A 13,725-nucleotide genomic window follows, 5' to 3' on the forward strand; every position below is an offset into this window, starting at 1 on the left:
GATGCAATCCATGACATACACAAATAAGGGTCCTAGTACTTGCTTGCGCACGCCCCCACCCACTCACACCCCTCACCAACACTTCTTTGTCCTTAGGCAGCCCTCGCCATCATAGGCTGTACTCTGGAAAGCAGTTCTAGAGATCACCTGCAGCAAAAAGTTACCTGTTCCTCTAAACCCCACGTTAAAAGGTCCTAAAACTCCCGATCTCTCCTATTCCTAATTTTTGATCTCCACTGCTCCCATTGATGGCGCACCAAAATCCAGGGTGTTCAAGTTTACTGTTCCTGCATCTCATCTCTAGTTATTTTCTATAAGATGATAGGGAAAGAGTGACCTGGCTTCTTACCAGTATTATCCTCTGACAGCTGTCTCCAGATTGCATCTGTAAATGGTGCTGTCAATCCCAACTGCATAAAAGGTGTATGAATGATTATATAAGTACAGTACCTCTAAGGTTCTGCACAATATTAAACAAGATTGGGTTGAAATCCTGGAACTCCCTCCCTAACAGCACTGTAGGTATACCTACACAACATGGACTGCAGCGGTTCAAGAAGTCAACTCAGCACCGCCTTCTCAAGGGCAATTAGGGATGGGCAATAAATGCTGGCCTAGCCAGTGATGCCCACATTCCATGGATGAATAAAGTAACCCTTGCATCATCCATTGCAGAGACTACATCAGCATTCTGAAAATATTAAAAACAGACCCACTGAGCTGTCAAGCTCAATTAATCCAATACAACAACAATTTAAATTAAAATGTATTTGCCTATTTTGCTCATTGAAGGAAAAGCCAGTATCAGGATAATAATAAACTGACAACAAGTTCCATCTCAAATGCATCAATCAACCAATTTCTTATAATAATATTCTTACCATTCAGAACTAATTTCTCTGTCCAAATATTATTCCGAGTTGTTACCCACCAAATACATTATTCCTTATTGAACACCAATTGACACTGGGCCAAATACACAAAGCCATCCTGTTATCTGTTTTATTTCATCCCCAGCGAATTACAACTTTCTTACTCAGCAGTTACAGCAATGGGGGTTTGTAATAGTACTGACAGCAATGTTACACTCAAGCCAACATTTCTCTAAGGTGGAGATTCAGCTTTGCTGAGAACATTCTTACAAAATCCAAAGCATGATCAAAAGCAAAATATAGTCATTTTTAATGACTTAAGTACAACTGCAATTAGTTTAAGTGATTTTTAAATGATGCAAAAGGAAACAATCACAAAAATTACCCTGATGTTTAATTTCACCTTCGTGATGCAGTCAGTGTGATCAATCTGAAACTAAGCTGATATGGGAAACATCCATTATCTGTCTCTATACTTACCCCATGACCTTCAAACATATTCTTAGTCATTAATCAGGCCTTTTTCTAAAGAGTCAGATTAATCTAATAGGGCAGAATTTCACACTGATCGGGCGGGCGCACACCTGACCCAACGGGACATGAAATCACACAAGATCATATCGGGTGAACGTCCCGATGTCATCCCGCGCTCGCATGATATTTCGGTCAGCAGGCGTGCGCAAAAGTTGGAAGCACACCTCCAGACGATTAAGAGGCCAATTAAGGTCTTTAAAGGCATAATTCTCTTTTTATTTTGCCCATCCAACCTTATGGTTGGCGGATGGGTGAATCGGCCAGGCAGTCTTTACATTTTTCATGAAACCTCATCCAAGGGTGGGATGAGGTTTCCGTGATGAAATAAAATAGAAATAAAAATCGGTGGATGCTTAGATATTTTTTTTCTGCTTTTCAAAACTTTATTTGCAGCTCCCTGAGGCAGCTCCTTCTTAGCACTGGCCCACGCCTGCATTGACGTCAATGCCTGCCCTCCTCCTGCCCCCACCCCAGCAGCACTGAGCATTTCAGTGTGTGCTTTATGCTGGTTGGCCATTAATTGGTCAGCCAGCATGAAATCATAGTTGGAGGCCAATTGCGGTAGGCGGCCCGTTCCCTGGCCGATCCTGGGCCCGCCAATCCCACCTGCCCGCCGACCTAAAAATTGAGGCCATAGTGTTGGCTGTAAGATGAAAACAGGATGGCGGCCCACTCGCACCCTGTTTGGCTGCTGGACTTGGTTAGTCCACTGTCGGAGGCATCCATCCTCCTCTCCCTCCTTTATCTCTATTCCAGATATGAGATCCTCTCTTGCTGAAAGTTTCTCTGCAGAAACAACATTAATGAAAATAACTCTGGATGCTGACCTTTTAAATCATCTTTCTTCACTAAAGAAGCAGTTGCTAGAGACATGAGATAGATTTGAAGAAACATGGGCCAAGATTTTCCATGCCCACCGGCGTCGGGCGTGTTCAATGCCGTGCACCAGACATTATGGTGCGATCAGTTTCATGATGGCGTGATACCAGTTTGAGATCGTCAGCTCAGCCTGTCAAAGGCAGGCCGCATTTCGTGCCATCAGACGTCAGGAACCTCATAGTAATTCATCAGCATGTCATTATAAGGCCAGTCCGCTGGACTCATCCCCTTCACTAGATCATCTGCCCACATCGGTGGGAAACACGCCAACATGTTTCACAACAGCACGTAAACAATGTGCACCTGGCGGGCTGCACTTCACTCGGGACTTCAAGGTTTGTTTGCCTACCTTGCTTTGGTCAGCACTCACAGTCACCAGCACCAGGCTTCACAGGCAGCACCACATCACTTTTAGAGGGGCTAACAGGTCGGTCTCTACTGACCAGACCAGCCATACGTGGGTGGCTTTTCAATGGCTGCAGGGCAAGATTTTGCTTGGGGAAGGGGGAGAAGTGGTCTCAGGCAAGGGAAGAGGCTACAGGACAAGAGCTGTACTGGGGAAGGAGGGTATCCCAGGGTTTGTGGGGGGCACATGTTGATTTGTGCAAATGGCCTCAAAATGATGAGGGCTGAAGAGGCAGTCTCCAGGGGAGATGAGGCCAGATGAACATGTGAGGGAAGTGTGTGAGAATGGGTGGTGATATCCCTTGAGCTGGCAGTGGTGAGATGCTAATGAATGTGTGATGGGCTTGAGTGTGAGAGCTTAGAATGATGAGATGGTTGCCATACCCTGGCTGCACGGATGAGATCATTCATCCTCTATCTGCATTGGATGGCCAACCTCTTCTGCGCAACATTGGCAGTGGTGGTCGGTGCCATTGTCTACCAAGCCAGCATGGTAATGCAGCTGCCTTTGCTGTGGCCAGAGTGGGAGTAGAGGACATCACAGTAGGCCTCCATGGCATTCAAGAGGCCTTTAGGGACCATGTCTTCTTTGCAGCAGTCCTGGGCTAGAAGAACTGAACACAACTGTACTTTAAATGTGGTGCCTGGCATGACGAAGCAGTGAGGTGATGGCATGGCAGGCGAATGAGAGATTGTCCGTCACGGAAATGGCATGTTTCCCGGGAATGCATAAGTAATGCAGCGGGTTTGGGACAATACGGCATGAAAACCCAACATTGTGGCCGGGGGATAAAGCATCATCTTACCTGCCTGCTACCGCACTTAGTACAAATCTGGGACAATTCTGCCCATGGATTAATAAATGGCAGCCAGCATGGAGTGGTTGAAAGAGAATCATATTTGACTAACTAGATTGAGTTCTTTGATGAAGTAACAGAGAGGCCTTATGTAGGTAGTGCAATTGATTTTGTGTGCCTGGATTTTCAAAACACATTTGAAACATCACCATACAAAATTGAAGCCCATGAGATTAAAGAGCCAGTGACAGTTTGGATTGGAGATTGGCTAAGAAGGAGAAGGCAGAGTAATGGTAAATTATAAGCAGAAAATGCTGGAAATACTTTGTGGCTTTGGTAGCATCAGTGAAGAGAGAAACCGAGTAAACATTTCGGGTCAATGACCTATCATTAGACTGGAGGAAATGTACAGTGGTACCAGTTCTCTTTTCAATATATATTAATATCCTAGATTTTAGTACACAGGGCATAATGACAAAATTTGCAGATGATACAAAATTCAGAAATGTAGTGAACATGGAGGAGGATGGTAACAGACTTCATGAGGAAATGGGCTGACACATGTCAGGTGCAATTTGACACAGAGAAGTGTCAAGTGGCATATATTTGTAGGAAGAATGAAGAGAGGCAATCAAAACTAAAGGGGGGATGCAGGAACAGAGGGGCTTAGTGACCTCTGCAGGCAGCAGTTGAGAGGTTTTATAAATAGAGGCATAGAGTATAAAAGGAAAGGAATTATGCTAAATATTTATAAAACACTGGTTAGGCCGCAATTGAAGTATTGTGGTCAATTCTGGGCACCAAGCCTTAGGTAGGACATCAAGGCCTGAGAGAAAGTGCAGAGATATTTACTAGAGCGATGACAGGAATACAAGAGATTCACCAGGATGTTGCCTGGGATGAACCATTTAAGTTATGAAGAGAGCTTGGATAGACTTGGGTTGTTTTCGTTGGAGCAGAGAAGACTGAGAGGCGACCTGATTGAGGTGTACAAGATTAGGAGGGGCATGGACCGGGTGGTTAGGGAGCATCTGTTCCCCTTAGTTGAAGGGTCAGTCACAAGGGGGCATAATTCAAGGTGAGGGGCAGGAGGTGTAGGGGGGATGTGAGGAAAAACCTTTTTACTCAGAGGGTGATGACGGTCTGGAATGCACTGCCTGGGAGGGTGGTGGAGGCGGGTTGCCTCATATCCTTTCAAAAGTACCTGGATGAGCACTTGGCACCTCATAACATTCCAGGCTAAGGGCCAGGTGCTGGTAAATGGGATTAGGCAGGTAGGTAGGTCAGGTGTTTCTCACGTGTCGGTGCAGACTCAATGGGCCGAAGGGCCTCTTCTGCATTGTGATTCTGTTATTCTGTGACTTCAGTTACATGAAGAAACTAGAGAAGTTGGGATTGTCCTCCTTGGAGGAGAGAAGGTGAAAGGGACATTTAACAGACATGTTCAAAATCATGGACTTTTTTGATTAAGTAAATTACTTAGTGTGGCTGAAGGCTGGGTAACCAGAGGAGACAGCTAATTAGCAAAAGAAGCAAAGGTGATAGGAAGAGAACTATTTTTTTTTTACATAGCGAGTTGTTGTGATCTGGAATGCATAGGCTGAAGAAGTGAGGAAGCAGTTTTAATAATAACTTTCAAAAGATAAGGGAGACCCAGTGAGTGTGGTGTATTTGGATTTTCACAAAACATTTGATAAAGTCCCACAAGAGAGATTAGTGTGCAAAATTAAAGCACATGGGATTGGGGGTAATATATTGGAAAGGATTGAGAATTGCATAGCAGGCAGGAAACAGAGAGTAGGAATAAATGGGTCTTTTTCCCATGGGCAGGCGAGGACTAGTGGGTACCACACTGATCAGTGCTTGGGCCCCAGCTATTCACAATCTATATCAATGATTTGGATGAGGAAATCAAATGTAATATTTCCAAGTTTGCTGTTGACACAAAATAAGCGGGAATGTGAGTGGTGAGGAGGATGTTAAGAGGCTTCAAGGCGATTTAGACAAGTTGAGTGGGTGCACAAATACATGGCAGATGCAGTATAAAGTGGATAAGTGTGAAGTTATCCACTTTGATAGGAAAAACAGAATGGCAGAGCTTTAATTAAATGATGATAGATTGGTAAATGTTGATGTACAAAGGGACCTGGGTGTCCTTGTACACCAGTTACTGAAAGCAAGCACGCAGGTGCTGCAAGCAGTTAAGAAGGCAAATGGTATGCTGGCCTTCCTTGCGAGAGGACTTGAGTACAGGGGCAAGGATGCCTTTCTGCAGCTGTACAGGACCTTGGTGAGACCACACCTGGAGTATTGTGTGCAGTTTTGGACTCCTTACCTAAGAAAGGATATACTTGCCATAGATGGAGTGCAGCGAAGTTTCACTGGACTGATTCCTGGGATGGCAGGATTATCGTATGAGGAGAGATTGGGCCGACTTGGCCTGTATTCACTGGAGTTTAGAAGAGTTAGAAGGGATCTCATTGAAACATATAAAATTCTGACAGGGCAGGACAGAATGGATGCCGGGATGATGTTTTCTCTGGCTGGGGTGTCTAGAACAAGGGGTCATAATCTCAGGATATGGGATAGGCCATTTAGGACTGAGATGAGGAGAAACTTCTTCACTCAGAGGGTGGTGAATCTGTGGAATTCTCTACCACAGAAGGCTGTGGAGGACAAGTCACTGAATATTTTTAAGCAGGAAATAGATAGATTTCTAGACTCTAAAGGCATCAAGAGTTATGGGGGAGAGAGAGGGAGTATGGTGTTGAGATAGAGGGTCAGCCGTGATCATATTGAATGATGGGCAGGCTCAAAAAGCCGAATGACCTACTCTTGTTTCTATTTTTCTATGTTTCTGTAACTGGATTAATACTTGTTGGGGAAAAACTTGTAGGATGATAGGGAAAGAGCAGGGGAATTATACTTAATGGCTAGCTCTTCCAAATGGCTGGGACAAGCGTAATGGGACGAATCTCCTCTTTCTGTGCTATACAATTCTATTATTCTATGATTTTTGTTTCCTGGCCTTCTGATTAATATTGGTCCTTCTTGCCATCCAACACACTCCATGCTCAGCAATGGCACAATCTCAATATCTAATCTGGCACCCTAGTGCTGAGCCTGCAAGCAGAAAGCTTGTCCAACAACTAGGCTCTCAATGAATTTCTCTCCATTGTTGACATCCCAGGAATCCCACAGGCCTCTGGCATTGGTAGCCTATCCCTGTTCTTACATCAATTCTGCTATCCTGACACTCCTGTTGTTTCTCAGTTGCAGTTGTTACCCTCGTTTATCTAATTATTACAGATTTCTAACCACTGAGATTAATTTCAACCTTTGTGCTGACTTGCGATTTCTCCATAGCTTTCAAATTGGCCCCAGGTTTCCCAATCTCCAGATAACCTGGACTGTCTGATCCACATACAGATCGAGAAAATTCTCCCAGGTGATCACCGATCACCATTTCTCTAACAAACCAGAACCATGCAATGCCTGTTATCCCAAGCCTGCAACTGGCAAGCAGGAAGTGAACACTCGTTATGAGCTTGAAACAAGCTTGGAATATTGGTAAAAGCAGTAAAAATTTATAAAATATATCGGCATCCAGGATTCACGCTTGAAACAGAGATGAGGCCCTCTATTCAATCTTCTCTATCCAATCTGTTCAATTCCTACGGCATTTAAAATTACTGGTTCTCTGAAAATCATTCACTCAGCCCCTTAATTTTGTCCATTTACTGCCCCATTTCCAATCTTGTCGTCTTTTTAAAGTTATAAGTACTTTGATGTTTTACAACTGTGCTCCCGCTTCTCCCATTGGAAACCCTTCAACAAGCCACAGGACTGAAACTGCGCAGTCAAAGTCACCAACATCTGCTTACAATCCTGGCTTTCTGTTTCCTTTTAACCTCCTTTAACACTATCATTCATTTCATCTCTTCACATCCAGAGAAATGCACACCTGTGAGGCAGGACCTTTACTGTGAGCTACTAAACCCTGCCATCATGCTTAAATGGTTGGGGGGTCAGAAGCATACACTCTGAGAAGCACTCATTGAGATTTTCACCAGATTTTCTCCAATTAATAAACCGAGGCTTGCTATCCAATTAAGGATGGTAGGCATGCTCTCGAAGCTGGAAGGCCAATCACTACCCTCTGGCTTCAAAGCCAGAGGAGCCCCAAAATGGAGGCGTTCTCTCTCTAACTTCCTAAAATTAAATTTAAAAATAGGTTCATAAGCCAGGTTTCTGGGAGAAAACCCTATACAAAGCAACCTGCAGCTCTTGCTGCACCCAGGCAGGAAGGGCCTCTACGCCTGTCTGGAGCACTGGTCCCCTTGTCTGCCACTGGAAGGCCACTTCCAAGCAGCTAAACTGACCTGCCACCTGCAGGGACCTAGAGGCTAACAGGAAAATCCGAGTTGGCCCCAGTAATAGGCCTTTAATTGGATCAATTGGCTACCCCATGCTTGCAGGTGGGTAGCCCTGGCCCACCGAGCAAATGGGTCATGATGGAGCCTCTGTTCCCAGCCCTGATGGGAGTTAAAAATCCAGCCTGTAGTTTCACTCATTGTTACACCACTGACATTACATCACCTCAAGTGGATTTTATTCCTTTGCCTACATGATTACCTCTGGTGTAGTCCATGCTTTCATTCATGGTTTCTCTTCTTCCTTAGCTATAAGCCAACAACGCCCCACCCCACACACACACACACCCATCCCCCGGCAACATTGCCTGGAAATACAAAGTCATCTCTAGCATACGTGCAGACAGCAGCCAGACTCAGCTAAATTAAACATCAAATTAATGACTAGCCAAATGAAGGGAGCAAGTTGAGGATGGGACTGAAGTTGGAAATAAATATAGTATTAACAATGTTACAGCAGTATTTTGCTCCAGCTATTCTAACCACTAGAACAACAGTAGAGAGTTTCCATTAAGCGTAAGCTAACAGAGGGCAGCAAATTTATAATGAACTATCCCCAGATGAAGTGTATAAGCTTAATAACAGTGGGAAATTTAGAATAATAATTGTGTATTAAATTTTGTAATGCAAGGCACAATAGTCCTTACAATGAAAATGAAATGAATCAATTTTTCCCTAGTCCACCCAAAAAACTATGCTTCAACTCATAGAGTTCATAAGGGCTGGTAATTCTCTTGATTGAAGTATTTCTAATTATGATCAAGGGTAAGAGGCCTTTTTCATCAGCATAGTCTTCAGAGTAATCAAAATCTGAGATTCAAATTTAGGACTAGTTATAATGTCCAGTGCTTTAGATTTGCAACAATGAATTATAGCATCATGATATATTTAGCACAAATTCTCCTTTTACAGCAACAAGAAACTACAGATAAAGGAACACGTGAACTAGTATATGAACACTTGTTGCATTTATTTTTCAAACTCATTTCAACTGAAATGGAATAAAGCAATACCTGCAGAATGATTATAAAAGAACATAGGCCCTGAAATTTTTAACAGGGATGGGGGGGGTGGGGAGAAAGTCAGGCGAGGTGGAGGAGGGGAGGTGCACAGGGAAAAGAGTTGTGGCAGCTGGGAAACCAGGGAATGCAGGGAGCACATAGGGCCCAACGAATTCAGTGATCTGGGTAGGAGTTTGGAGACCAATGGGTTCTGGGAGTGGTAACAGGAAAAGAGAAAAACATTATCAAAAGAGATTTTGTGGGGAGGGGTTTGGGGAGGGAAGGGGGGAGAATCGTAGAGGCCAGGGGTGAAGACGCAAAGGGACAGCATTGAGGCCAGGGAGGGTGAGGCCAGGCAAGATATCATGGAGGTCTTGGAGGCAGGGCGGAAATGGGAAGGGACATCATGAGATGGTATGGGGAGGATGTGGTTGAGAAATGATAGGATGGGATATTGTGGAGGCTGGGGATATTTAAATTAGAGCCTTTTATGTCAGAAAGCTAAAACTTACATTTTACTGAAGGATATAAGCTAATAAATGGGACACCCTCCATTCCAGACAATAGATCACCATAAATGATTATTTTAGAAAATAAGAAAATGCTTGCATGTCCATATTGACATCAGTACCTTTGGAAACAGCACTGCCATTAAATGGTTTGCCATTAATGCTTCCCAGAGGCACTGAAACCAGCTCATGTGGAGGGTTTTCAAGTGATTTGAAGAGACCAATTGATGGTCATGGCAAACAAGTAGCCAGGCTGTCATTTTGCTCTGGCCATTTAAAAATTAAACTCCATACCCACTTCCTAGCCCATCCTCATGTACAGATTAACCTTGCGCTTTTCCTCCAACACTGGAGAGGGTCTGCAGTCAGAGACTCAAAAGTCACAAATGAGACTTTCAAGGAACCGTGTATAAATGACCACACAAATACAGACATTTCAGGGTTGCTCCAATGTAATTGAAGCTAATTCATTCAGAGCTTTCCACACACTGTGAAATCACTTCCACTGAAAATAATTCCACAAAATAAGACTGATTTTAAAGTTATCAAATGATGACACAGCACTAATTTCACATCACTACATTTTCCTTCAGATGTGCCATTTATACTTTCCAAAGTGTTCCCTAGATCCTACAGTTTTTGCACACCCTGTAGTTATCGTATAAACAATGAAGCCATTATCCAATTTTCATGGGTTTCAAATATTGCAACACAGTGCCATGTTGCAATGTCTCTACTTCCAGCAATTTTTTTTTGTACAGCAACTTGCTGGTTCCAGTTTCTGGGAGAAATAACAGTAATTAAACCGACATACCTTGTGAAAAATAGGTACGAGTTAGGCTTCCATTCAGACTTCAATGTCTTAATCACAGTCAAGTCTGGTGGGACAGGCACAGCTCCACAACCTGAAACACAGAATGCTGTTATTAACCACCGCCTCTCAAAACAAGCTTTTTCCAAACAAAGTCACATGGAAAATGCAGCAGATGAGAGTCAAAGATCACCAAGCAGATTACAGAGGAATTTCACAGCCACCAATCAGCTTGCCCGAGCTACTGGGGGACTTGTAATGATGCAAAGGTGAAATGTTAATGTGGAATTGCAAAAAAAAACACTTAAATAACTGCAAGCACGGCTGATGATGAGAGAACTTTTAGAGCAAATGGCTCTTTCTGATCAATACAAATTGAATACTAGATATTATTTAGTCCTGATGAACTCATTCACATCAGGGAAGGATAAAGAATCTTTAATGAAATAAACCTTGAATTGTCAAGGACACAATATTGTGGGTTAATGTTCGAGGTGAATGATCTAGCGCTTAGGTCTATTTTCTTATTTGAGGGAACACATTTTTTGGGTACCACCATGCCTTCAGAAATAGTCAGTCATTGATTTTACCCCACACCACCTTTCTCCCCCGTTTGTTTACATTCTTTTACTACAATTGTTTTATGATAATTACCTGTTCGCAGGTATTATGTTCGGAATGCAAAGTATACGTGGCATTGTATAGGATAACTCCCCATCCAATATCTTTAAAATATAGTATAGATTTCTGGATGTGTTACTTCAATACAGATAGAAACCAGTTTACCTCCTTATCTTCTACATGGCTCTGGCATAATATGAAAATTCTCCTGTTCAAGTCCAAAAGAAAGATATCATGAAAAGTAGACGGAAACAAAATATATTAAGATTGGGATGAAGGGTAGGAGGAATATTGCTAATAGCCCCAACTGCCTGGTAATATAATAATTATTTTCAAATTGAAATCATATATTTTGAGGGTAGAGCTTAAACACAATTTCCAAATTGTTTGAGGGTAACATTCAAAACAAGTTAGATAAATAGGATTTAGGGACTTTCGATTGTTCAGTGGGAAATGGGGTGCATTGAGTGTTCAGGAAGGTCTTTTGTTCAATTGCTGGTCCGCATGGATCTCAGCCAAGATGGTGGTACGATACAATTAGTCTCAGTGCCCAGACTAGGGAGGAAATAGAGAAAATATATCAACGAGACTTTGTATTCTGCTTGCTAACCTATTAGAAAGTAGACATGTGGAGTTGGATGAAGACAGGATAACACAACAAAAAGAACCATCAGGATTTCTGTGTCTGCCTTATAATTATTTTTGAAGTGCTTTTTATGAAAATGCATTTCAGTGTCCATCTTCAAAACCAAACTAAGTTATTTAAATAAGAATACAGTGTTGCCAGGGAGCTGACTGTCTGGGGTTATTCTGAACATTTCACCCAGCCTCTCTTCCTAGTTGTAATATATTTCGTTTTTAAATGAGGTCCCATGATACTCTCAATAATTTGAGAAGCTTGCCCACATTCACTGTCTAGGCTGAAATATGAAGAATGGTCATTTGAGGTCAGGTACCAATGTCAACTAACAACTATTGATCCAAATGCATTATTGCCTTCCAGAAAGATGGACAAAATGGGTAGTGATGGGGATAAATGCATGTCAGCAGCATCATACATGAAGAAATGAAGGATCCTAAGGATGTGTATAAAGGCAGGTGTCAGCATTTTAACAGACTCAGTTTCCTGAGTGGATCCAAAAGTAGGAGGAGCTTCTAAAATATAAATTTGCCAATGGAAAAAAAATGTCAGATTTTTTTCTGGTCTCCAGTTATACCCCAGCCAATGGGGAAGTAAAAATCCCTATCCACTAAGAGATATGTAAGAACAATCTAAGGTGAATAACAGCAGATAATTCCATCCTTACTTGGCTTGGCCTGGACTGTGCTTGCCATCTGCTAGCAAAGCAGCAGAAATCAAGAATGAACATTCTATTAATGGAAAGAGTGAGACTCACCCATAGTTTGATACCACTATACTGTGCCACAAAGTAATCACAGAAATATTTCCAAATATGGCACCATAGCAGTACTGAATTCAGATGTTTTCCACCAGAAAATAGATTCATTGGAAACAATGCACTGAACTGTTCCCAATGGAAGGTTTAAGACAGTATCTGAAGAAATCAGGGAGAGGTCAGCTACCTGCTCGTGTGCCCCTACTGAAAATCAGGTTCAATGGCATCATTGGTAAAGGTCTGGAAGTAGATTGTTTTGTACCATGAATCTAGGGCTCTTGGCCAGGTAATGACATGTCTGAAATCAAAACAGAAAATGCTGGAAAAACTCAGCAGGCCTCACAACATCTGTGGAGAAAGTAAGGGAGTTAAGGTTTTGAGTCCAATATGACTCTTCTTCAGAACCAGTTACAAAGAAGAGTCTTATCAGGTGCAAAACATTAACTCTGTTTCTCTCTCCACTGATGCTGCCAGACCTGTTGAGTTTTTCCAGCATTTTCTGTTTTGATTTCAGATTTCCAGCATCCACAGTGTTTTGTTTTAATGGCATGTCTGAGGTGGGAGGAGTGGAAGAACAGAGAGGGAAGAAGAAACTTAGGTAAGTGAAATCTCCATTATACTGTCCCTCAAACAGAAATCGGCAATGCTTAGTTTGATCACTGAATGAAAACAACATTAAAAAGAAGAAAAACAAAAATAGCTGGAAAAACTCAGCAGGTCTGACAGCATCTGCGGAGAGGAATACAGTTAATGTTTCGAGTCCATATGACTCTTCATCAGAACTAAGGAAAAATAGAAATGAGGTGAAATATAAGCTGTCTGAGGGGGGTGGGACAGGTAGTGCTGGATAGAGGGCCAGTGATAGGTGGAGGCAAAGAAGAGATTGCCAAAGATGTCATAGACAAAAGGACAAAGGCGTGTTGACGGTGGTAATATTAGCTAAGGAATGTGCTAATGGTGACAGTTAGGGTAGAAAGCAGAATGAGCAAGATACAGATAACCCTAGATGGGGTGGGGTGGAGGGAAGGGATTGAAATAGGCTAAAAGGTGGAGATAAGACAGTGGATGAAAATAAATTTTAAAATAATAGATATAGGTGGGAAAAGAAAAATATATTAAAAAATATAAATTATTGGAAAAAGGGGGATTGGAAAAGGGGTGGGGATGGAGGAAACAGCTCATGATCTGAAGTTGTTGAACTCAATATTCAGTCCAGAAGGCTGTAAAGTGCATAATTGGAAGATAAGGCGCTGTTCCTCCAGTTTGCGTTGAGCTTCACTGGAACATTGCAGCAGGCCAACGACGAACATGTGGGCATGAGAGCAGGGTGGTGTGTTGAAATGACAAGTGACAGGGAGGTGTGGGTCATGCTTGCGGACAGACCGAAGATGTTCCGCAAAGCGGTCACCCATTCTGAGATTGGTCTCTCCAATGTAGAGGAGACCACATTGGGAGCAACGAATGCA

The sequence above is a fragment of the Carcharodon carcharias genome, chromosome 9 (assembly GCF_017639515.1).
Source record: "Carcharodon carcharias isolate sCarCar2 chromosome 9, sCarCar2.pri, whole genome shotgun sequence".
NCBI lineage: Eukaryota > Metazoa > Chordata > Chondrichthyes > Lamniformes > Lamnidae > Carcharodon > Carcharodon carcharias.